Below are 23,267 nucleotides of genomic sequence, written 5' to 3' on the forward strand. Positions count from 1 at the left end.
TTCTCGTTAATCTATGAAGCTCTTTTTGCTTGAGCTTGGACCAGTCCCTTTCTCTCAGCCTAATGTACCTCACAATGTCATAGCAGGGGCAACATGGAGGAATGGAAGACCACAGGTTGGATCGAACCAGCTTTTTGACTCCATCTTGTCGAGGTTCCTTCCTTACTACAGTTCCCGTCCCTCATTGCTTTTGCAAATGCAGGTCCCAAGATCCCTCCAACATACTCTTTGTTTTTGCAGTCTAAGGGGACCCATCCTTCCATTTTCATCATCACAAAAGTCTGACTTGATCCAATCTCTTTGTTTGCTCTCTTTGGAGGAGAAGGATATGATAAAAATGAAAGTTGGACACTTGGTTTACCCTAGCACTGCTCATGAAATCCTGCCCTGTTAGCTATGATATTTAAATGGAGAAGTGATATTCACAATGAAAAGCTACATACAAGACAGAGATGGATTTAATTCTAAAGCCCCTTACCTTTTTGCTGCTGCTACATCTGTTTACTGATGAGGCAGAGGGATAAACTAGCAGCATAACTAACCAGCACTGTTATTAGACCTGATGGGGATAGAAGACAGGCAAAGAGAGGGGAGAGAAATCCTTAATAATTTCATCCCAATTAAGTGAGGGGGCAAGGGAAAGTGGTAAAAAAAAATAGTATAGCCAAATTAGTCTCTACAAACAAGAATGAAATCCGTGGAATACCTTTTATTAGGGCCGACCAAACCGACACAAAACATTGTACAAGCGTTTGAGCTCGCCAGAACGCCACTTCAAGCTGCATCTTACAAAACTGAAAAAGATAGAAGGGTGAAAATGCAGGCCATGGTGTTAAGGTCTGATCTTGCATGTATCGTCTGAGAATAGCAAGCAGGCAATTGGCGAAACTTTATTGCTGGCATGGAGTCACCTTGCAGCATGTCCTCTGAAGAAGCTGAATTCAGTCCATGTCATCCATTCTTTATTCGTTCACAGAAATCCAGAAATCATTCCAGTTCCATTCAAAATTGTACCATGCAAGAAAGATAGTTCCTTTGTGAACAATAGGAAACACCTTATAGTATCAACATTGTCTGAAATAAATCTAAGGTGTTACACAAAATAATAGTTGAAGCCAAATTAGGTGGCATTACATTGTTTTGCGAATTGTCTTTACCCAGGTCTGCATTTATTCTGTTGTCAACCTCCTTTGTTTCTTGATTAAAATTAGGTATCCTTGAAGCAGCAACATCTGTACAGCCATATTGGTCCATGCAAAATTCAAAAACAATAACGAAATCCATGTCCTGTCTTCTATTAGGACCAACCAAACTGACACAAAACACTGTGCAAGCTTTCAAGCTCACTTGAACTCATGAATGTTGCTGGAAACATGTTTCCCTGTTGAATGGAAATGGAAATGGCCACCAGAGTGGTTTACTAATATGACAAGCTTCAGTTCTGATATTAAATAACCCAGCACAAGTTTCTAAAATGACATAATACCCAATTTTGGATCAGTCTTTTAAAAATTAGATGGGCTGCAAATGATTAATGGCATATGCCACAATCAATTGGTTAGTCTTTAAGATGTCAAAAAAACAACTGACTCTTGAAAGAACCGGGGTCAACAGATATATAACATGAACTACTCCTGTCTTTGGATCAAATTTCATAGGAGCCCTGTTACTCTTTGTGAGCAAAACAACAAACAGGGCTCCTATGGAATTTGATCCAAAGATGGGAGTAGTTCATGTTATATATCTGTTGACCCCGGTTCTTTCAAGAGTCAGTTATTTTTCCCCTCCTCCCAACCATTAGAAATAAAGGAGATGTTTGGCAGTGAAAACAAAATGCTAATTCAGAGTCCAGTCTAGCTCTTGAATGGTTAATATTTGCCCATCTTAAAGGCCAATTCACACAATTTGTTAACATATTAGAACCAACACAAGTTGACATTTTCCATAGACTGGCAGATAGCAAATGGCCTTATTGATGGTTGAATGCATCTAATATATTTTTATCTCACACTTCTTCCAATATGCTCAGGATGATGTATGTGGGTTCTCCTCTCTCCGTTTAACCTTAAAATCACCTTGAGAGGTGGTGAGACTGAGAAAGGTTACTTCTTCATGGAGCTTTTGCTCTGAATTATGTTCCCAATTGCAGCAGATTTACATTTGGAAACACAAAACCAGTTGCTTCTGCCAGCCTTTTTTGGTTTGTCCTGGCTTTGCTGCCATTTCCCTCAAATCTTGTTTGGTACAATCTTTCCTGGAACATTGTACCCAAAGTAGGCTTGGGAAAGTGGAAGAGAAGGTTTTGATTTTCACATGTGTGTGTGTGTTAAGTGCCGTCAAGTCGCTTCCAACTCATGGCGACCCTATGAATCAAAGTCCTCCAAAATGTCCTATCTTTGACAGCCTTGCTCAGATCTTGCAAATTGAGGGCTGTGGCTTCCTTTATTGAGTCCATCCATCTCTTGTTGGGTCTTCCTCTTTTCACATCTCCACTCTTATATCTGAGAGCCAGTGTGGTGTAGTGGTTAAGAGCAGCAGATTCTAATCTGGAGAATTGGGTTCTATTCTCCATTCTTCCACACGGGCCACCAACATTCCTCCCCCGTCCCACCTTGGAATCAATAGAGAGAAATGTGCCTGTACAATCAAACCCCTTTCTTCAATCTGCTTGAAACTTAGGGGGTCTTTTGATCAGAGGGAGGACTATGTTCTGTGCAAACTATCTTTCTAAACAACTGCCCCAGACCCTAGGAAAGATTCCCCATTGGAAATAATAGTCCTAAACTTCCAGAACCAGAAAAATTATGCAGTTAAAATGCTTAACCCTTAGGATGCAGGAAGGCTTCTTCTGACTTTTCCTTTTCTTTAAGATGCTACATACCTTCTTAAACATTGCAGACCATGTTGGGACCTTGCTGGGGTTAAAAACAAGGTATAAATTAATTTTATCTAGCAGACTGGAATTCAGCTGAGGAGAAAATGGTTTGGGGATGCATTTGCTTGGGAGAATCACTCTTTCATTGTTCCCGCACAGGGATGATTCCTAATTGTGCTCTGATTGCTTGCTGCTTCCCAAAGATATTTTCTCTGTTCTTTTCCCTCCCAAACATTCTTTCCCATTCTTTCCACCTCCCTACCCCCCCCACACACCAGCAAGACTTTTTGCCTTAAAAAAATACCTATAATTGAGATAGCACCATAATTTTAAAAAATAACAGCAAAAAGGCCCATTAGTAGTAAAGGGAGAAATGGTGAAAGGGAGGGGAAATAGCGCCAGATATGATTCCAGATATAAAGGTGTTTGTGTGTGATTTTGCTGTCAAGTCACAGCTGACTTATGGTGACCCCATCCTTCCCTGTTGTTTGTTTCTTTTCACAGAGTGAGAAAGGATGGAGGAAAGGAGAACAGCAGCTCTGCCATTTTTTCCTATGGGGGACCTATACAGGGAGGCGGGAGCAGCTATTTTTCAACCAAATGACACCAAAATTGTAAGGGAGCTAGTGCTTCCTGTCCACTAAATACCCGCCCCCCCACACATACATTTCAAGCAATTTCAACCAAAAGGTCCAATTCAGTAGGCCCCCAAACAAGGTAGCCCCAGCCATCCCACTTGCACAGGAAAAAAGGATTGTTTTTACAGACCCCCCTGAAGCAGGTGCCTTTTAGTTCAGCTCACTTCTCTCCACTGATTCCTATTGGTGGGGGCATGGCACTGGCCACTGGCATTAAAAAAATCCTGTCTGCATTAATTTATTTTGTTTCCTTCTTTGATTGAGTGATGAGCTTACTGGTTCAGGCAAACACCATAGATTTTTTTTAAAATATATATTTTATTAGATTTTTAATACAAAGTAGGAAAGGAAAAAGGGTATTGGAACAATTATGATATATTATACATGGTTGACATTTGGAACGGGTCCACACCATTTTCATCATTTCATTATATTCATGTTTCATTATCTACTGCAGTCTAATATTTACCATTCTAGATCTTCTTGTTAATTAATATTCTATATCATAATTAGTAAGAACTTAGCTATTATTATTATTTCTTTGTCTAATTCTAACGGAAGTACCATCATCTTCAGGCGTGCGTAGACTAGTCAGCGTCCGGAGTGACTAGAGCAGGCCAGTTGTCTTGCTGTATCTTTAACTAACAGTGTATCTGTCACAGAATGCTTGCCACTTTTGTTTATGTTCATCTGGTGGTTTCTCCTTCATCCAATTCGAAAGTCTTCAGGCAAACACCATAGATGTTGTTTACCTGGGTTTCAGTGAGGCTTTTGACTGGGTTCCCCAGTATGTTCTGATGGGTAAGCTGGAGAACTAAGGACTTGACTCTAGAGTAGTTAGGTGGATAGGGAACTGATTGGAGAACTGCATTCAACGAGTGGTTGTCAATGGCATTTCATCAGATTGGAACGAGGTGTCCAGTGGGGTGCCACAGGGCTCGGTTCTGGCCCGGAACTTTTCAATATTTTTCTATGTGATCTGGATGAGGGGGTGGAGGGACTACTCTTTAAATTTGCAGATGACACCAAAATGGGAGGAGCAGTGAACACCCTGGAATTCAGAGATAGAATTCAACGAGATATGAACACACTGAAAAAGTGAGTGAATGTGAACAAGATTCAATTTAACAAGAATAAATGCTGAGTTCTACATCGGGGTAACAAAAATAAGAAGCACATATGCTGGATGTGGGGGATACACTTCTGGGTAGCAGTGTGTGTGAACAAGATCTTGGTGTATGGGTGGACTGTAAGTTCGATATAAGCAGTCAGTGTGTTGCAGCAACAAAAGAGGCCAATGCGGTCTTGGGGTGTATCAACAGAGGCATAACATCCAAATCACAAGATATCATAGTTCCCTTGTACAATGCATCAGTCAGGCTGCACCTGGAGTACTGTGTGCAGTTCTCTGGAGGCATCACTTCAAAAAGGATTTGGACAGAATGGAGTGAATGCAGAGGAGAGCAACCACGATGATCAGGGGCCAAGCCTCACGAGAAAAGGCTGAGGGACTTGGGAATGTTTAGTCTGGAGAAGAGGTGGTTGACATGATTGCTCTCTTTAAGTATTTGAAAGGATATCACTTAGAGGAGGGTTGGGAGCTGTTCCTGTTGGCAGCAGAGGATAGGACTCACAATGGGTTTAAATTACGGGCAGAAAGTTATTAGCTGGATATTATGATTTTCTTTTTTACAGTAAGAGTTGTTCAGCAGTGGAATTGGTTGCCTAGTGGAATTAGCTCCCCCTCACTGGCAATCTTCAAGCAGCAGCCAGATGAACACTTGTCAGGGTTGCTTTAGGCTGATCCTACATTGAGCAGGAGGTTGGACTAGATGGCCTGTATGGCCCCTTCCAACTCTATGATTCTATGATTTCATATAATCTTACAGTGATTGACACACAATAAAACTAATTTACCTTTCTGCTGAAAACTCTGCATTTGATATCCTTCCTTGTGGTTCAAAGACTCCCCCTGCAGAAAACCCTTCCCAGTGTTCCCACCCTACCCCTGCAATCTTTGAAAATAGTTCATGTTTTTAAAAAGTAGAACGTGTTGTCTGGAGGTGGCTGGTCCCTTTGTTTAGGGCTACTTACCTTTGTTTGGGGCTACTGCAGTGGTCCCCACCAACCCAGCTGATGGCAAGTGACCAGGGCAGCCTGAGATGGAGCAGCTGGGGCCACTAAGAGTGACAGAGGAGATGCAGAGCTCCATGCTGCTATAGGAGTGGCCACAGTAGCTGTCTGGATAGGAAGGAGTGGTGGGACCGACAGGCAGGCCAGTGTCAATAGCTGTGGCCTGTGGGAAGCCGTCGGCAAGGAAAGGCACTGAGGCTGGCAAATTGACCTCCAAACCTCCCAGGCATGACGCAAAGAAGGGCTGGATGGGAGAAGGCTGGGAAGACTCTGCTCTCTTCAGAGCTGACCTTGGAGCCGAAGCCTTTGAAGCTTCCAAGGGTATGGGGCTTAGGGGGAAGAGCTCCTGATGGTCCCCTCATTGGCTGTGTGCTTAGACAGATGGCTGGACTCAACCTGGAGGAGTCCGGGATTGACCCTCTCCCGAGGGAAGCCTTTTAAAAGCAAACCAGGAAAGAGATGAGGAGGAAGAGCACGGTCCCTCCCATGGAGTATGTGGAAGGACCAAGCTGCAGCAGGGGAGAGGGAGCTAGGTGAAGGTCAGCCCCCTCCCCCTCATTTCACTGAGGCTCTTTGAAGGACTCTGCTGAGAAAAGGGAACCATGGAGGGTACTTCAGTTCTGGAATCTGCCCCAGAGCTTGCAGAGTCTGACATATATGCGTGATTGGATGATAAATCAATTATCCAGTTGCTGTGAGAGATAGGTCTGCATGGTGGGCATCCACTGTTTGGGTTCCTTAATTAATAATTAGTACTATTAATATTTAAAGAGTACTAAAGGAGGAAGTGGTGGTGGCAGGGGTGTGGGGTTTGCAGGAGCCTGAAGGCTAAGCTACATGATATGTTTGTTTTCCAGTGGTCTCTGAATTCACCGCTTTGATCAGAGTCACATGTCCACCCCAAGAACATTCTTTAAAAGCTATAGAAGCTGACTTTGCAAATGTGGGGCAGCACAGGTGGAGGAGGGGGGCTCTTGCTTCCCTAAAAGCATTTTTCGTGATGCTGAAGAACCCACAGTGGGAAGTGATTTGCATAAATTTGGAATGGTATAGGGAGTAGTCTGAGCTCTCACAGCTCGGCACAAACCGCTCCATGGAAATTCCTTGTTTGGGGCTTGTCTCCAAAAGTGATTGACTGGGAACACTCACCTCCTAATCCCTTGCAAGGATATGATTGGAAGGGGGAAATGCCACTGCCAGGAAATCAGTAGACTCAAAGAAAAAAAATGAGCGCATGCTGCATTGCTGGTAAGCACCCAAACCTGGGGGGTGGGGGCATGGATTTTTCAGGTCAGGGGTTTTTGTAGTTCCCAAGAATCCTGGATTTGTATTCCTATTCCAAGAAATCACTGTAAACACTTGAACCAGTGATTTCTGGGTATAGCTTTGGCTCAGGAATTTTGTAATGCACACCCCTACTTCCCACATACGTTGTCTCAAAAAGATTACCTCCAGAGAAAAGTGTAGATGTGTGGATATTTCAACCACAGATTTTTTTTTAAAGATTACATATAGGAAAGGATTTACAAAAACACCCTTACCACAGTGACTAGCCTGAACATGTAAAGTGGCTCAGAATAATCACCATTACGCTGTGGTTTGGAGCATGAAAAAAACAGGAAGGGATGGAACATTCTTTTCCTTGATATCATTCATGACTGTAAAATACTCCCTCCCTCAAAACCTAGGAGATTTTTTTGGGGGGGAGAGAGGTTGGTGTCAATCATATGGGACAATTAAAAATGATCTGGGCAGCTTTCTGCTTTGGTTTAAGTCAGTGGACTGAGATTTTGACTGAGATACAGAAGAATATTTGAAATCAGTATTTAGCCAACCAATAAAAAGAATAGTGACCATATTTTAAAACGGTTACAGTTGTCAAAGTGGGAATTCAGATTTTATGTGAAGAATGTTTAACATAATGCTGCAGCGAAGCAGACATTTTCCTTCCAACATTTCAACTACCGTGTCATTGTAATGCACTGTAATGACTGGAGAGAAAGGGATAATTTTGGACGGTGGGTTTAAAATTCTTTTCTGGAATGCATCTGAATTCTCTTGGGGACAAGCAAAAAGACCCCACCAGGGACCACTTCAAAGGCCATTTCCTCGTGGCTAAATTATCATGCAAGAGCTTGCTGTGGTAATATTATGTATGATTGTTGACTGCTCCTAAAATGAACAAGCTGCACATTGTTACATTTGTGATTTTTAATATATACTGAGCCGGTAGCCTATAGACTGTTCACTGCGTTGTATTTTTCTTTGTGGTTGTATATTTGAGACCTATTCATTTCTTCATATCTATGCCATAAACTAGAATTTATTGTTAGGTTAGACACAAGCTTGTATCCACAGATTTTCCGCTGGTGGGGTGGCATTTCCACTGGGGGTGGGGGGACGATTTTTGCCGATTCCAGCTCCATGAGCAGACCTCCACATCCTTCCCAGCAATGCTCAGATGAGTCCTCTGACTCTGAGAACAGCACTGGGGAAGAGGTTCAGAGGGCAGCTGCATTACTGTCATTACTGGCTGATGTTCCTATGGCAAGGTAGCTGAATAAGTCCTGATGATGTCAAGTCTCTGTGTATTTTCATGTGAGAAGACATGACTGGATACATCAAAAAAGCCACAACCCACAACTGAAGTCAAAGAATAGACTAAGTATGTTTTCCTTTCTGCTCATGCATCAAATCCTGCGTATGTTGTTTTGTCCTCCTTGGAGGAAAGATGAACTAATAATGATAGATAAACAGACAACATAGGGACAACTCCCAGAAAATAGGAATATACAACTGGAAACATGCCCCTCTGAACACTTTGGGATTTACTTTGGAGGGCAGAATTGGGCAGCATTTGGTAGGGTAAACTCTAATACTAGCTTCTATCTCAGGAATGCAGTATGTGATACAAAACATGCTAGTTTAAACGTTGTCTGATATAAGATGGGGATGGTTGAAGTGTTTGGATGGTTTTGAAGACTGCAGATGTCTGCCATAAATGTTCATCTACAATAAACCATATCATCTACAATAAAACATCAAAGGGTGCCCAGTGTGGGCACCATGATGCCTGCCAGCGGGTTTCCTGGCACCCATCTGCTTATTCCCCCTCTTTGCCAAAGTAAATTGCCAGTCTTGGCTTTCATCCACCTCATTGGACCAGGAGGTGTGTCAGAAAACCCTGGAAGGCACTTTTTTTTTGTCTGCTGGGAACAATAATTCAAAAACAGCTGCCTCCAAATGCGCCTACAAGCTTAACAATATTTAAGATATGAGTACACGGTGTGCAACAACTAACAAAAAACAAAACAAAACTGGAAATGACATCACCTGCTGGTAGTCAGTGTTTTGGTTTCTGTTCCATTTTCCCCATCTTTACCACATTGCTTTACCCATCCTTCATAATATTCCATTGTCTCCTGTAATTTCTAGTCTATATACTGATACCTTCTGCTGTTCAAACCCATCATTCTATTGTTACTGTTAAGGGGACTTTGGTAGTGACAGAAATGTTGCTTGTCCTCCTATATGGACAATAATGGCCATGGCAAATGTCCAATCAATTACTTCAATTATTTATCTTAAGGGGCAATAAATCTTGCTAGCTACAGAAGCAAGGAAAAGTTTGCTTAAAACAGGTGGGTCTTTCATAATCATAAACATATATTGCATTAATAATGGAAATTGGCAACATTTAGAAAACTGAGAACAATCATATATACAAGGGTTTGGTGCCTTATGGAAGGGGGGGCAACATTTTTGACTTAAGTGCCCATACCTCTAGACCAGGGGTCGGCAAACTCATTAGTCAAAAGAGCCAAATATCAACAGTACAACAATTGAGATTTCTTTTGAGAGCCAAATTTCTTAAACTAAAACTATATAGGTAGATACACTGTTTATTAACTTAATAAACTTTAATTAAAGTTTTAAGTCTTAATTAAACTATAGGTACACTGAATAAAACTTGATATCATACTTAATAGTGATCTTATTTATTGATAAAAATCAAATTGTAAGTCCCTGCCATTTCCCCCTCCTCATCCGGAGTCCAGATGGGGGGGTGGGGAGGCGGGGAGCTGCACTGAATGGGCCAAAGAGCCGCATGCGGCTCGGGAGCCGCGGTTTGCCGACCACTGCTCTAGACTGTCTACGTGTTAAGATGTCAACCTCAGGGGAGTGGGAACTTGACCAGACATATTGGGAACAAGCTGAGTCCTATGGTGCCACCAGTGTCATAGAGACTCACCTTAGTCCCTTGGGCAGAGAATCGACCTGCATGTCTAGCCAAGTGGTCTGGTGTAGCATGTGTGTTAAGTGGGACTGCCAGGTTTCCCCTGGCCACTGGCAAGGGATGGGGTTGCCAGATCCAGGCTGGGAAACTCGTGGAGATTTGGGGATAGGGTTGCCAACTTCCAGGTACTAGCTGGAGATGTCCTGCTATTACAAGTGATCTTCAGCTGATAGAGATCAGTTCACCTGGAGAAAATGGTTGCTTTGGCAATTGGACTCTATGGCATTAAAGTCCCTCCCCTCTCCAAACCCCTCCTCCCTGTTCTGCCCCCAAAACCTCCTGCTGGTGGCGAAGGGGCACTTGGCAACCCTATTTGGGGATGGATTCTGGGGAAGACAGGGGCCTCAATAGGGTACAATGCCGTAGAGTCCAAATTCAAAAGCATCCATGTTCTCAAGGAGAACGGATCTCCGTAGCCTGAAGATGAACTGTGATTCTGGGGGATCCCACCTGGAGTGTTAAAGGTTACTGTAACAGGCCCTTTCTAGCAACTAAGAGAACCCATACAACCTCTTATGATTTTGGGGAACCAGGTTTGTTTTGAACTATATACCTTCCACTCAGTTACAAGATAGTCTTAGGGTAGCAGTTGTAAAGGCTTTGGGTTTGCTGCCATGAGGTAAGTTTTGTGGTGAGCAAGAACACAGAAATCACTGAGGCAGGAGTTTTATGTAAAGAACAAAGAAGATTTATTTATTTACAGGTTGTTTTTAGAGAACCGACCAGCAGCACAGGTCTCCAGATGGTCAAAGGAAAAACCAGGCTGAGGCACATAAATTTAAGCTAGTTATGGCTTCAAAGTATGGTTTGAATTCTCTTTAATGCTTACAGGTTCAAATAGGTTTTCAATGACTGGCCACTATGTTGGATCTTCTCTCTCTCTCTCTCTCTCTCTCTCTCTCTCTCTCTCTCTCTCTCTCTCTCTGAGTGTGTGTGTGTGTGTGTGTGTGAGAGAGAGAGAGAGAGAGAGAGAGAGAGAGATATTCCTAGCATTTCCAGATAAAAGGATCATCAGGTAGCACGGGATGTGAAACACCTCTGCTGGAGACCCTGGAGAGCTGCTGCCAGTCAGAGCAGACAATACTCATCAGATCAGACAATACTGACTCAGTACAGGACAGCTTCTTGTGTTCACTGTGATGAGCAATGCCTCCTTTCTCTTTGGCCTCTGATCGTTCATATTGGCCTGGCTTCTGCAGAAAAGGCAGGATCACTAGCAAAACTGGACTGAAGGGCCTGCTGTATTGGGTTGCTTTCATGCAATGTGAAAATACGGCTCTGTCACAGCCTGATTTTAAACAGCTCATTAAGTTATGTCCCCTTGATTCAAGGAAGCAGAATAATTACATGATGCAGCACCAGGAGACAATTTCCTACACTGAAGTTTGCGCCTCTGTTATTTCAACATTTAAACCAATTAAAAATGAGCTCAGTGATTGAGTGGTGGCCTTAAATGTGGTAGAAGATATCTGACACTCCATGTGGATTGTAGAGCCCGTGATGAGCGTGTTCAGCATTGCTAAAGTGACTCGCATCAGCTGGTATTTTAAATGTCAAATTCATGACATTCAGTGGATTTATATTTAGTGAGGCAAAAGCCTGACAATATTTTCTAGGTAAAAACAACAACAACATTAAGATATCACATAGGTTGAGTTGTCTGGATGGAAGTGATAGGAGCAATGTAACTTTTTAAATTATCATTCAGGGGAATTCTCCATTAAACAAAAAATTAAAAAAAGAAATAACGGGTTGTCTGTTATGAACCATAACTGAGGATACAACGATCAGAATACAAGGTTTGCCCTAAGTAAACAGATGACTTTATATTGTCGAAGGCTTTATAAATGACTTTATAGATTTAGGGTTTTGATGGTCAGTTACCAAAAGTTACCAAAAGCCCAGGACACCAGTGTCTGCATCTCACAGTCTGCTGGAGTAACTGCAACCTTCTCCCATAAAATTTGGATCAAGAAAATGGCACAAGAGTTAACCCTTTCTTTCCTGGTTCTGTGGTCAGGCTCTCCCCCTCCATTGGTACCAGGGTTCTGGCGGAGGTGGCTCTCGTGGGATGAGCCTAAAAAGATCCATTAGATTGCGGACTGGGAGCTCCGTTAATTGGGCCTGGGGTTTTGAAGTGAGCCCCGAGAGCCAGGAAGACCTTACTACTGTGATGCCTCCCTATTACCAAAGAGTGAGTACTTTTGGCTTTTTACGGACTGGCCTTTACCATCTTTTATGGGTCAAGGAGTTTATTACTTCTTGTGATAGGGATTTTACTGAGCCACTACCTGGGGAACCTATAGGTTTGTTATTATTCCCCAGTTGGAATTTAGAAATTATTAGGCCCTTATGATTCCTAGTTAGCATTCATATATTATACAATTAATAGGGACTATGTGGTGGTGGGGGGGAGGGAATTGACTTATTGTTATTATATACTTAATTGCTGTCAATGGTTTGTTATTTTTATGTAGGGTTGCCAGCTGTGGGTTGGAAAATAACTGGAGATTTTGGGGGTGGAGCCTGAGGAGGGTGGAGTTTGGGGAGGGCAGGGACTTTCATGCCATAAAGTCTAATTGCCAAAGATGCCATTTTCTCCAGGTGAATTGATCTCTATCAGCTGGACATCAGTTGTAACAGCGGGCAATCTCCAGCTACTACCTGGAGGTTGGCAACCCTATTTTTATGGGGCCAAATTGGGGTTAGTTTTTAGTTTGTTAAATGGACTGTGATTGTTTTTTCTTTTAAATGGCATCATTCTATCTTCTATTGATCACATATTATTATGGAAGTCTGTAGGGCTACTCCTTTCTTTCACTAGTTGCAAGTATCATGAATATAACCCAAACAAGGCATGTTTATTGTTATTATGACCCAGACTCACTACTCTACAGGTTTCTGCTTTCCTTTAACTTCTCTTGGGAGATGACAGGATCAGAGAACTTGGATGGATCACACATATATTCTTCTATGTTTGCACATATATCCCATTACTTCCTACCTATTGTAGTGGGTATATGCAATCCCGAGATTCATACCTGAGATGTTACTACATTTAGGATAGTATCAGCCTGATTGAGATCTGAAGGGGGCACTTACACTGTTCTTGTGGATAGGTTTTCATCTCATACCATGTAATAGTCACTGGGGAGCTTATGGTGTACAAGTGTCTGGGTTTCTAACATTATGATCAACACACATTTTCGGTGAAGAAAATAGCTTTCTAAAATCTATCACGTCCGCAAAAGAGGAAAAGGGATCAGCCATCTAGTCCCACAGTAAACATTTAGCATAGGTAAGGTAAAGGTCCCCTGTGCAAGCACCAGGTCATTCCTGACCCATGGGGTGATGTCACATCCCGACGTTTTCCAGGCAGACTGTGTTTACGGGGTGGTTTGCCAGTGCCTTCCCCAGTCATCTTCCCTTTACCCCCAGCAAGTTGGGTACTCATTTCATCGACCTCGAAAGGATGGAAGGCTGAGTCAACCTTGAGCCGGCTACCTGAAACCGACTTCCATTGGGATCGAACTCAGGTTGTGAGCAGAGCTTGAGACTGCAGTACTGCAGCTTACCACTCTGCGCCATGGGGCTCTTTTAGCATAGGTTACATTTAGCATACATTTAGTCTGTCTATATTAATGCTTTGCAGAATCACTGAGGTTGGAAGATGAGTTAACAATATTGATTAATTGGGGTAACAAAGGTCAAGCTAATTTTTCACTATCTCAAAACTTGGCTGGGGATAGAGGGCGGGATACAAATTGAATGATACTAATAATAAAAAAAAGACTTTAGTCGTGCACAGGAGTATTACTGAAAATTGTTCCAGGATTGTAGAAGAGGGAAATAATTAGAAAGCCAAATGCAAAGAAGACCAAGTGCAACCTACTCAAAACATCACTCGGGAAAAGGTTAATGGAAGCTTGATTTCACACAACTACTGTGTTTGTGTGTATGTGGGAGAAAGAAATTATTAAGGGCACGATTGCACAGAATGTACAAATGATGAGCACTTTCATCACAACATCACTCCAAAAAGGTTAATTGCAGCTTGAGATGAAACTGATATTTACATAGTTTTTCTTTCGTTTATATTCTGCTCCTTGAATAGATCTATTATCTCCAAAAAGATAATAGGATTTTGGTGGGTTTTAAAAAAATCCAATTATTAATTGGAACCCTTCACATTTTCAATTGAGGATGTGTTGGTGTTGACTCCATTATAAAAATTAATGAAGTTCTGTAATAAGGGGGAGACATACTTCAGTGTGCAGCATCACAGAAGGCCTTTTTACAGTCATCACATATTTGGTGCTCCTATCTCACATATTGGGATAGCATGCTACCCATAACCCTCCTAATATGCATGATAACCCTACTGTGTGACTAGGACAACACACATATTTTCAAGTTTGGTGTGCATGAACATGTGCCTGCAATAAATCTGGGTTGCCAATTGCATGTACTGAAGCTGGCAAAGTATACACAATGCCATATTCACATAAAAAAGCAATTGTGCATATTGAGAGGATTCTCACATAGTGCACTGTGCATGAGGTAAGAGTGGTAAAATCATAGCAGCTGAAAAGGATTTATGAAAGGCTGCAGCCTGGAGAATTGTCTAAGAACCAGTTCACATTTAGAGTCACTACAAACATTATACAAACATTGTGGTTTACTGTGCCACATGTATCTATTCACCATGGATCTTTTTAGTGACTGTTTTGTAGGAATGTGCATATTGATAAGCCCGAACCGAAAATAAACTTGAAATTAAATGTCTGGGAAATATTCGGGTCTCGATTTTACTGAATACCAAAACCTGGGAATAAAGATGAAGCTGGATAGCCGATCGCTGAATCAGCTGAATAGGTAATTGGCATTTGTTGGCTTCAGCTTTTCCCATGTTTTTCTCTACCGGATTTTTTAAATGAGCTTTGTAGGAGGCAATTTTGAAGCTACCCATAAAATTTGGGAACTCTACCTCCCAAAATGGGAAATTTCCCTTGAAGCTACCCTGAAAATTTGGGAACTCTACCTCCAAAATGCCCCCACAGGAGCTTCGGGGGAAAAATCCCCATAGACAATAATGGACCTGAATTTTTCAGTAAACTCAGAAAAAAAGGCAAAATATAAATTTACTGGTATGGGTATTAGGCTTATTCTGGGTTTACCGAAAAAAAATTGGATCCAGAAAACCAGAACCCGAAGTTTACCGAATTTTATTATTTTTTTGCACAACCCTACTGGTTTATTTAAACATGTATGCTCAGCTCTTTTCCCTGTTGGCTGTATTGTTCTGTTTCCTCCTTAGCTCCTGATAATCGTATTTGTTTTCACTTTTCCTTTGTTGGTATATTGGGATGTCCTTAGAGCTAATTGTTAATACTTCTTTTGACTGGAAGACCAAAATCCTCAACTCCTACAGAAACCACATTAAGTAAAAGCCAAAAGACTAATATACTACCTAGTCCAGATTCTTCCTACAGCTCCCTCCATGGAAAGGGACCCCGAAGGACAGACAGACAGACACATAGTGGCAGACAGTGGCAGACAGACACATAGTACTGTAGATTTTCCCTCCTGTGTCATTGCTTCTGTTATTCTTTGACAAGGCAGAAGTTCCAAGAACTACTGCTTACCCAGGTTGGTCTGATAGTGTTTTGTTGGATTTTCTCTATTTACAAATATACTGAAACAGCACGGATGGAGGCATAGTCCGTACAGTACAACAGATTCACTACTCCACATCAGATTCCAAGACAAAAAAATAAACACATGAAGCTACATTATACAGAGTCAGACCATTGGTTTCTCAAAAGCAGTGTTGTCTGCTCTGACTAGCATGGCTCTCCAGGTAGAGGCCTTTCACATCACCTACCCGATTCTTCAGACTGCAGATTTTTTTTGGACTTACAGTGACCCCTGATGTGGTTTTCAAGGCAAGAGACATTCAGAGATGGTTTGCCATTGCCTGCCTCCACATCACAACCCTGGTATTCCTTGGAGGTCTCCCATCCAAATACTTGCCAGGGTCAACTCTGCTTAGCTTCTGAGATCTGACGAGATCATGCTAGCCTGGACCATCCAGGTCAGGGCAGACTGCAGATACTGGAGTTTGAACCTGAGTCCTCCTGCATACAAAGCAGATGCTTTACCGCTGTCTCTGCTCATTCTGCAACTACAGATTTTAATTGTCTATAATACCTGGTACTTTTCTCATATCTGTCTGAACTTTGACAGGGTGGGTGCTTTGAGTGAGGGAAACAGTCTCTGAGAATTTGATCCCAATCAGACATGGAAAAGAAATTCCAGCTAGAAATGAATGTCTTTGAAGCCAAATTGGACTGAATAATGAATACAAAAAAGACAACAAACATGTGTCACAATAAAGAAAAATGTTTTTTTCAATAAAATGTGAAACTAAAATGAATAAAAAATAAAAACATTTCCCATGCACATCCAAAATGGGGATGCACATTCAGATGCACATTCAGCTAAAAGTAATGAAGTACTGATTGACAACAACAGAGCCTCAATGCGCATCCCATTTATGTTTGTAAATGGGATCTTTACCGGCAGATGGAGATCCTAAAGCAAGAACCTTGCACCATTCTCTGCATCCAGCTTGCAGTGTCCTATTTTTGTTTCTTTCTTATACAGAAGGCTAATAAGACTACAACAGTACATGGAACATTTTCACATATTAAATGAAAGGTTATGAAACAGTTTAGTCGTATGTTGCATGAAGAGGAGTCAATTTGGTCAATGATTGATCATGAAGACAGAGTTTAATCTGCAGCGCTGTAAATTAGACTGGAAATTACAATAAGTGTCGAGATAAATGGAAAGGTCTTGCAGATGAGGTTAGTCTACAGATTAGCTGTTCTGTTTAAAGATGGAAAACTAAACAAAGAAGGTCAAATGAAATCTTGGATGACTAAAGAGCTTACTAGCTCTTCATTAAATCCAGCTTTCTCTGAGTCATCCTTCTCAGCTTGATGCACATCTCCTCTCCCTGGGTATTCTGGGGTCTCATCCGATGATTCACTGTTCATGGCAAATCTTACTGATGTAATACTGGGTGGGTGGAGTATAGAACAGATCATCGTAGCACACCATTTATCAGAACATGAGGGAAATACTTCAAAATCTGCATACACAAGAAGAGTAGCAGCTTTACATTCTGCCACAGTCACCTCTCTCTGCGGGAGAAAAGGATATGTTGGAAATGGTGGCTTCATCAGCATGGAAGTGTCAGGCAGCAACTGAATGAATGGTCTTTTGCTGCTGCTGTGAATAAGGCAATTTCATAGAATCATAGAATCATAGAGTTGCAAGGGACCACCAGGGTAATCTCGTCCAACCCCCTGCACAATGCAGGCAATTCTGAACTACCTCCCCCCTCCACACACACCCAGTGACCCATACTTCATGCCCAGAAGATGGCCAAGGGTTCCTTCCCTTTCATGATCAGCCTAAGGTTATAGAATCAGCATTGCTGACAGATGACCATCTAGCCTCTTCTTAAAAACCTCCAGGGATGGAGAGCTTACCACCTCCTGAGGAAGCCGGTTCCACTGAGTTAGAGCAGTTCCTCAGTGGAACTGGCTTCATCGGGAGGTGGCAAGCTCCTTTACTATGAAAGCCAGAGACAACTGCACTTGTTCTAAAACCATCTACTACTAGGCAACAATGGCATCGAATGGCACCATAGTTCGGTCCTCTGGGGTCAATTAACAGCCACTGGAAAGAAAGTTAAGATGGCTCCATTCAGCATCTCCTTTCCCTTGCCCACTAAAACTCCTTTAGTGGCAAGGCAGAATGGAACTTGCAGATACAGCAGCTGGGCCAGCAGGCACCAGAAGAGGAATTGCTCAACCATGGCATCTGACCCAGAGTGTTCTGACAGAGGCAACTTATAATGAAAGGAGGTGAACCTCCACCAATGACATATTCCAATGAACAGGAAGGCTCAACAGCAAGAGACCATCCATACCACAGAAATGACGTTTTTGTTCTAATACAGTGGTTGGGGTGGAGGGGAGTGCAATAATGTAATTCCTAAGTTCAATCCCAACGGAAGTCGGTTTCAGGTAGCCGGCTCAAGGTTGACTCAGCCTTCCATCCTTCCGAGGTCGGCAAAATGAGTATCCAGATTGCTGGGGGTAAAGTTTTGGTGACCAGGGAAGGCACTGGCAAACCACCCTGTAAACAAAGTCTGCCTAGTAAACGTCGGGCTGTGATGTCACCCCATGGGTCAGGAATGACCCGGTGCTTGCTCAGGGAACCTTTACCTTTTTTACCTGCTTGGACCTCTGTGTGTATCTTGGACTTTGGACTTGGCTGGACTTTGACTATTCTTTGGCACTCTGTTTACCTGCTTCTGACCCTTGGCTCACCAATAAATTTGGACTGGACGGGGACCCACTCTTGGATTACGTTTTGGCTATTTGTACCTGGACTCTCTTGATACCTCAGCTTTGACTGCTATTGACTACACTCTTCTGCCTCTGGCCCTAGGACCTGACATGCAGATTATTACCGCCATCCTCTGAAACCATTGTTACAATGGCTTGTTTGATAGATGACAATTGTGCCACATTTGAATAGTATGGAAACAACCTTTCCCTCAAGAGGATCCCAAGCCTGACATCAAGACTTTATGGCACATTTATTCTTGGTTTTCTATTTCCTTCATCTATACTGTATGTAGGGTAGGCAAACCTAGGGTTAAATATTAAAGCTCTCATCCAGTTATGAATAATGTAAAGGGCCAACTTGCCATGAAAACCCTTGTTCTGGATCTGATGGCTTGGCTCATTCAGGGCCACAGGTGGCAGTCGTGGGCTAAGAGGCAAGGACCAAGCCCTTTGGCTGCCAGAGATGATCCCAAGATTCTCCTCTTCATGCTAAAAGAGGCTTGGGCCATGCCCAGGTTTGAATACCTGTAAGAGGAAGGGAAATAGAAGCTCAACCTAGATGTAATGCAGTTGGCAGAGATATTTCTCTACTGCTGCACTTGTAAACTGCAGTTGGAAGCCCATTTTTAATCAAGATACGGGGGCGGAAGGTTTATCTGTACTATTGGTAAGAGGCAGGTAGAAGGTGGTAGAAATCAGCTCCGCAAAAATCCAAAGCAAGTCTTATTGCCTATGCACGCTCCATTATTAGACTAATCTCCGGGCAATTTTCTTCATTCCATCTTCCTAAATACCAGCCTTAGCATCTTAACCGGTTTTATGCAGGCCTTTCATAACAGGAAGGATTTCAGTCTTAATGCACGCATCCAAGGACTGTGAACATATGGAAGAGTGTCTCCATTTATGTATGTTACTTTTTTGTGATGATTTCTTTGTAAAATATTTTATTTCCTCTGCCAAAGAGATGATTACACAGATGCTGGAGGAGAAATGGGAAATATTCTTCCAAAATGAAGAGATTAGATTGAAAATTTAAGTAGCTCTGTTTTAATTTTTGGTTTTCTAACATTTCAAAGTTCAAAACTGAAAGATGCTCATTAGAGAAAATACACTGAAAACACATACCACTTCTTTTGCAAAAATAAAAATAAAAATCCTGTCTTAGATGTCATCATGACCCTTTTCTGAATGCAAAATAAACTCTAAAGCAAAAAATAACCCAAAAATACATATCTTGTCCTTTGGAAAGCTATCAGTTCAGAAAAGGATTTTCAGTAAAAAACATTGATAGGGTTTTTATATAACCCACCTCAATCCACTAAACAAGAAGAACCACCTATGTTGAAGTATTTTACTTGACACTAATTTGTAATCCACCTAGTAGGAAGATAAGTAACAAGGTATCCTGGGATGGTTTGAAGGTAATGAACATATTACAGAGAACATACAAGAATTTAAGTCAGCCCCTACCTAGGCAGCTGAACTTCATAAATGCCGGGCCTTAGGTCACTAATATAGTATCAAATGAATATTCACCATAATAGTCCTCCTCCCTACAATAAAATTAGATATCGGAGGTTTTCAAAGAGATTATATTACTTTATTTACCTTTTATTTGTAAGACTCCTGGAGAATAAGTACAGACCTTCACATTTGGCATGAGTGTACTTGGAATATGTTTCGTTATGAATAGGAAATAAAATTTTTTCCTGAGCAGGAAATAAGTTTTTTCTCTTTGTCTTTCAAAAGACCTTTATATGTAGCTACTCTGGCAAGTCAGAAATCAAACTGACAGTCGGCCTCAGGGAGCCAATCCAGTCACCACACTAAAGAGAGAGAGTGACATTTTACAGGCTGAAGTGTGTGAGGCCTACCCAAAGTTGTCTTCATTTGGCACCAGTTTCTCCTTCTTTGAGGCTTCATTGTTAGACAGGAGAGGGCCTGAGGTAACAAAATCAAAAACCCAAGAGGTAATATGGACTGACAGAGTGTTTAGATATTCTAGAGCGTCATATGTGACAGGAAGCAAAATTTAAAATACCTTGTGAGAATATGGACCCGCACACATAACTCCCCCCCCTTCATATGTTCCACATTGTGATTTGAAGACAGGCTTTGGCACAAGTTGTCCATCCCTTGTCAGTGTAGACAAACTGTGAAGCATTCAAATAAGGGTTTCTTTCCTATCACGCATAATGATGGTTCATCATCCGAGGACACCCTTGTTGTGTTAGCAATCCACTGTGACCATCCAAACTGAATATTCTTTTAAATCAAGTTACTGGAACACAAAGCAATTATGAATTTTTCTAAAACACAGCTCTCACCGCAAAGCAACAGTATAAGAATAATGAGTTGCAAAAACAAAACAAAAACACTCCTGCTTGCAACACATTTTTATTCAGAATATTTCATTGTTCCTGTCTGTATTTATTTTGTTATACATTTGTCTCTTCCTACGAATGCATTTGTTTCTAATATTTTACCCCTTTCGTCCACAAGGCTTGTACTATATAACAAGTGAAATAATATCACAGTATACCTCAGAGGATCACGATGCATCTTGCCCACAATTGTTTCCAACAATAGCTATCCATATGCTTCAGGAAATTATAAGCAGAGAATGATGACCAGGGCTGGCACAAGCTGTCACAAGCACCTGCCTGTGTGGCACCTGGATAAGGTTCAGATAGAGAGTTCGGGACACGAGGGCAATCTTCTCAGTGTTGTACTGATGCATGATTTGACTTCATGAGAAAAACACTGGTGTAATATTCTAGGAGTTACCCAAAACCTAGAGTTTGGGGTGAATTCTCGAATATCTCCTCAGTGTGATGACACTGGTTTTTCACTGGAAGTTACATCACATATAAGTGTGACACCAAGGAGTCCCCTTCATTTCCTCCCCACTGGTCTGTTAAGTGGTGGTGGGGAATGGAACAATTCCTAGGTCAAAGACACCTGGGTGAGAGCCTGTGCTGCCCCAGCAAGATCCAGGACATGCTGCCAAGGAAGCATCTCAAAACATTCATCTAGTGTGAAAGCATACTCTGGACAAATGGAACTACCAACATTGATGAAACTATACCTGACAACTATTGCATATTTTTGTTTGAAAGGTGGAAGAGATATAAACCTCAATTTCATCCTCACAAATTTTCCTTACTGGGATTAGGAAGGCTAATACCTCCCTTTGTCGGTATCATTTCTTATGATTGTCTCTGTATATTTGGTCCAGAAAGTGAAATGTGTGGAAGGCTTTGTAGGGTGGACTGTACAGAATTATATCCCACTGAAGTCCTGCCCCTCCCCAACTCTGCTGTTCCCAGGATCTGCCCTCAGATCTCCAGCAACTTCCCAACCCGGAACTGACAATTCTAGTTTGGGAGGAAACAGCAGTTTGTAGCATTCCCACTCCATCTGATTTTCTTAGTGAAAGGGACCAGCTGTACTGGCTCTTGTAATGACAGCATAGGGGAGCTAGTCATGAGCAGATCAACTTGGAAGTAATTCCCCGTGTCTTTCATTGCAAAGGCAATGCTTCCAGGGAAGAGTATAGCAAGAAACATTGCGAAGGAAATAGGGACCTCATTACTAGAGATAACATTTCCCTTTCACAGATCCCAAAACAGAGATAGTATTAGGCTGGGGCTTGTACCTGGGAGACACCCCACCCCTAAAAAAAACCTGGTACCAAGTTAACACACCCTTGGTGACTTTCAGTTACAGTTTGGGCCTAACAAAGGCCATTATATGCCTACTATTGGACAGCAATTCTCTGTCCAACACATCTTTTATTGTGAAAGAGTACATTGTAATTTCAAGATCGTTTTCTTTTTTACAGTGCTTTATCTACTACTTGGTTCCCTCCAGCAGCTTTGCTATGTCTTCTACATTTTAGATTCCAATTACTGTAATGCCTTACTTACAAGAACAATCAGAATTTTATAGGTCAAATCTTGTACGGCCAAATTAGCCAATGTATTTACATCTTTCTAAACAATCAGATAGTCCCCAAGACACAATAGTCTTAAATTGTCATCAAAGAAGATACAAGTCCTCTGTCTTGCTTTTTTAAAGGCATTGCTGATTTTAAAAATCTCCATCTCTATTTTTTTTTTTAAAAAAATCTTCATCCGCAGGTTATTACAGGAGATCCTGTTTTCCTTTCTTGTGTTCAGTTGTTGAAAATGTCTTGCTTTGATTTTTAATGTTGACATTTCAAGTACCACTTTTAATTTCATTCTAATTTATTCTGCAATAATGACCTTTTCCAATTTTGTACTTTAAATGTTAACCTTTCATGTCTTTTGAAGGGGGAAGTATATTGTGTTGAAAAGAGTGGAACAATGAGCCAACCAGGAGAAATGATACTGAAACGGTTGTAATATGTTCCATCTTACAGATATGTTGAGTGACTTACCATTGATATTCTATGAGGGAAATCTCCATTCCCAAAAAGAGAGAGAAAATCAACCTATTTACACAACCAAGACTTATCATGATAGCACTTAGAATAATGCATCATTATGCACAATATTGGCTAACCTATTGCAGAGAACATATGTCTAGACTTGCAACAATCCAGTTAGGATGGACAAAAGACTTATTTTTATGGTATTTGATGCCACAACCTAATGATACCCAGTACAATTTTGTAAAAACAACAACAACAACAACAATCTGTGTTGGTACTATATATACTATTGTATGGATTTCAATCTATTCCTCCCTCAGGAGACCCCCCCCAGGTGCTGATTCTCAGTACAGGTGACTACCACCACTACACACAAAAAAGCCCTAGCTATAACCCAATGTTGCTCCAATATATTGGCTTATCCATTTGCTTTGCTGGCTAATATTATTTAGTTATTTACTTCATTATTACCCTGCTTTTC

This window comes from Euleptes europaea, chromosome 15 (assembly GCF_029931775.1).
Source record: "Euleptes europaea isolate rEulEur1 chromosome 15, rEulEur1.hap1, whole genome shotgun sequence".
Taxonomy (NCBI): Eukaryota; Metazoa; Chordata; class Lepidosauria; order Squamata; family Sphaerodactylidae; genus Euleptes; species Euleptes europaea.